This window comes from Arachis ipaensis, chromosome B09, assembly GCF_000816755.2.
Source record: "Arachis ipaensis cultivar K30076 chromosome B09, Araip1.1, whole genome shotgun sequence".
Lineage (NCBI taxonomy): Eukaryota > Viridiplantae > Streptophyta > Magnoliopsida > Fabales > Fabaceae > Arachis > Arachis ipaensis.
Window position 1 is genome coordinate 6,677,818 of NC_029793.2, and position 4,312 is coordinate 6,682,129.

Sequence of the window (4,312 nt, forward strand, 5' to 3'; positions counted from 1 at the left end):
GCCCCATCATGTATTTTTCTCCCCTTTACGAATGCACTCTGCGTCTCTCCTACCAAACCCGGCATCACTTTCCTCATCCTCCGAACCAAAACTTTAGAAATTACCTTATAAAGGCAGCCCACCATACTAATCGGCCGGAGATCCTTAATTTCTCTGGCTCCAGTAAACTTCGGTGCCAGCGTCACCCAAGTTACATTTGCATCGCTAGGAAGCTTAGATGACTGGAAAAAACCAACCACCGCATCAGTGAACTCCTTCCCTAATTCATCCCAACACTTCTTGATGAAGTTCATGTTGTACCCATCACTACCTGGTGCCTTTGTTGACTCACAATCCCAAACCGCCGCCTTCACTTCATCAGGCGTTGGCATCACCTCTAGCTCTGTTGCCTCTGCCTCACTGATTTGCTGAACAAGCCCTTCCCGGAATCCAATTACTGGAGAAGTTTCCTGATGGTACAGCTTCTTGTAGAAGTCTCGAATAGCAACCTTAATTCTGGCTTGGTTCCTGACCATCCTCCCATTGACCATTAATGCATCAATCCGATTGGATCTTTGACGCGCAGAGGCTAAATTGTGAAAGTAACGGGTATTTTTATCCATCTCTTTTGCATGACGAGACCTTGACATCTGCTTCCAATGCAACTCCTTCCTGATATACCATTTTCTACAGAAGCTCACTAGCGCCTTCCTCCTTACTTCAATAGTCCCATCAGCTACTCCAGTACTAACTATATCATCTGCTTTTTTGATTTCATCCTCAAACTGCGCAATCCTCCGGTCTATGTCCCCAAATTTATCTTTATGCCACCTAGTCAGCGGAACTGTGAGAGCCTTTAGCTTGTCTAGAATATTTTCCTCTCCCAATCTCCTCCACTCCTCCTTTACCATACTCAAGAAACCATCATGCGTAAACCATGAATCTAAGCTCCGAAAAGGTCTTGGCCCTCCTCTATACCGAGTCCCGTCCATAATAATTGGACAATGGTCAGATAATCCTCTCGGCCCCCCTCTCAGCCTTGTTCCTGGAAATTCTTCTAGCCACTCCACACTAACCAGACTCCTATCAATGCGACTACATGATTGCCCCCTGAACCAGGTGAACGAGCGATCAGTGACTGCTAGATCCACTAACTCCATATCCTGTATCCAAGCTTTAAACTCAGTTGTCGACACCGGCAACGAGGTAGCACCCTTCCTTTCTTCCAGGTGAGTTATCTCATTAAAATCCCCCATATAACAAAACGGGACTTGACATAACCCAGATAAAAAACTTAGCTCTTCCCACGTGACCAGCTTATCCGTCCTATCATGCGGACCATAAACTAAGCAAAAAGCACAGGAAAAATTATTTTTCAGTAGCACACCCTCCACACATAACCACCGAGCTCCTTTATAGCAGTTGGTCTTCTGAAACATTGTTTCATCCCACATCAAAAGCAATCCACCTGAAGCACCAATCGACTCAACAAACTCCCATTGAACCGCACCATCACCCCACAGTTTCATGATATCAAACTTAGTCACACGTTCTTTCTTCGTCTCTATTAATCCTAGCATATGCACTCTAAACTTCTTTCGGAAACTATTTACCATACTCAGTTTACCAACTCCCGCCAACCCCCTAATATTCCATGAACTAAATATCATTGTAAAGCATTTATACACACCTTTTTTCGATTTTTCGGACGGCTCCTTCTCGCCTTTTCCTTTTTCTTTGCCAGCTTTTTCTTCTGAGCTATTACCTCGTTCTGAGCCTGAAGTATCGCCATAATGTCATCTTCTTCATCATACTGCACAGCTCCAGATTCCACTGCAAGCTTCCATGCTTCCCTATTTTCATCCATTTCAGCTGACCACCTTTTCTCGGACGATTCTTTCTCGGCCTCACTTCCCTCATCACAAGCAGCATTGCGCACACACTCCACACCTCCCCCCACCCCCCCAATCACTGCCTCTGCTTCTACATCCATACTCCCCTGAGAGTCACGTATAACCTCACACCCTGTAGAACCCTCCCAACAATTCCTCATATCCCCTGGCTCGTCTGACCCACTCCCCTTCCCTGCATGTGTCAAAAGTCGGTCTCCCGCACCTATTGCATTCCTTTCCCATCGATAGCACGATAGACCAGCTTGTCTGCCCTCCCCAGCCACGACTGATTCGAGACCCCCGTCAAGATGGGTCGCTGCCAAACCACCCTCCACCGCCGGTGACATCCCTGCACCAGATCCCCCCGACTTGGCTCCCCGCTCCTCATCCCCCGGTGGCTCTCTTCTTGCCCCCTTCCTCGCATGGGAGCTTCCCGAATCACACAATAGCAACCCCCTCGCTCCCAGACTCGCACCACTGCCCCCAGCACACGTCTCAGACCGGACCAGGCCCCCCACACCGGTAGCAGCCATCGTTCTAGCCTCATCCATTGCATCGGAAGCCTGCGCCCAACAGCCACCCGCACTAAGCGGTGGCATCCGGGATAGCACACCCACCACGTCGCAGTTCCCGCCGACCTCCTTTCCCCTTGTTGCAGCCAGCACGTCCGCACCTCCCTGCCCCACTATCAACGCTGCGCCGCGCCCTGAGTAATCGCCCTTCCCAGCCCTACCCGACAACAGCTCCCCATCCATCTTGCCCCCAACCCGCCCGCTCCTAGGCCCAAGGAACAGATTCGGTGCTGACCCAGAGTGAGGCATAGCAGTTGGGCCTCTGCTGTTGGAGCCCAACACTTCCCTATGTGGCTTGCTTAAGTCCTTATGGATCATGGATCTTTGGCCCAATTCAATTTGCTCCTTAGCACACAAGCCCAACATCACCTTACTTGTGATCTCACCAACCGCAACCACCTGATCCCTCTCATAGGCCCAGGATTGGGTCCTTTCTGATCTATCTTCTGCCAAATCTGCCCTTTCCCCTCTGAGAGCATAACCCGATTCTCTTTCCGTTACTGTTTTTGAATTTAAAAAACGGTTACTCCATTCATCAAATATCTCATGATCAGTTACAATTCTACCCTCCTCCACTTCTTCCGGCCTATTCAGCACGGCCACCTCCGCCTCCGTCGTATCACCCCCTCCCAGCTGCATGGACCGTGCATGCCGATAGGCATTATTGACAGACTTCTGACCATGCCCTTTCTCATCCTCAGTTGGCAACCCAGCCGAATAACCACGAGCACCACTGCCCACCTCCTTAACAAATATCTCATACACATTCGATCCCACGGATAATCGCATACATTCCGAAATAGTTTCAAATCGCCATGTATCAATCAGCATGCATCCTGCCCGGAAAGACGTGCCTGAAGCTATTCCATTATCACATACTATCACCTCACCCCATTGTCCACCAATTGCACGGAACGTATCCTCCGTCCATACGTGTAACGGAACACCATAACACTCAATCCACACTCTTCTCGTGCCATATCTATCATTCTCATTCCAACGGCACAGACTATGAAATATCTGCCTCATCCCATCCCCACGCCCTCTCAGTGCCTCCTCTGCGTTCGTTATACTATCAAATATCATCAAAGCCTTGTAATTCCCCAGCTCACAGATTCGAACAATGTGAGGCCATGCCTTCCGGGCCAAATCGTTCAACAAACTGAACTCAATTGAATCGGTGGCACTCCCAATCACACTCCTCTGCAACCATTCCAAGTTATTCGTATCTGCAGAGACTTCCAGGCCCTTCGGTCCCAATTTCGGCTGACCCTCTGGATGAGCATGTGTAGGCGGATTCACGGTCGGAACGGGAGGGCTCCCAACTGTATGCTCCCTCTCTTCAGAATTGACTCCCTTCTGATGTTGTTGTACCCGTCCCTTAGCCAAAGGCTCGCTCTGTCTTGTAACCTCATCCCTTCTGTATTTAGCCTCCCCGACAAAAATTTCCTTTCCCCTTAACTTCATACAATTCATCTCTGCAATTGCCTTCAGTGCTCCTCCCTTCGTAGTGTATCGTATGAAGGCAAACAGGTATATCATCCCATTTCTCGTCTTCCTTGCGAGATAGATGTCGTTGATCCTCCCCGTCCATGAAAAAAGATCAAACAGTTCTCGCTTTGAGATGTCACCTGGTAAGTTGTCCACAAAAATGCTGAACGAATCCCGTTCCAGCCGAACGTACTCCTCTCGATTCCATACCCTTGGATCCCTTGCTTGACCGGAATTTAGCCCATTCCTTCCCTTCCCAGTGTATTCCCACCCCACTCTCACTCTCTCCCGTCCGCTCATGGAAAATAATTAACTCATAATTAACGTGGAAGATTTAACATATTTCAGTATTTTAAAAAAAATAAAGATAAAGATTAA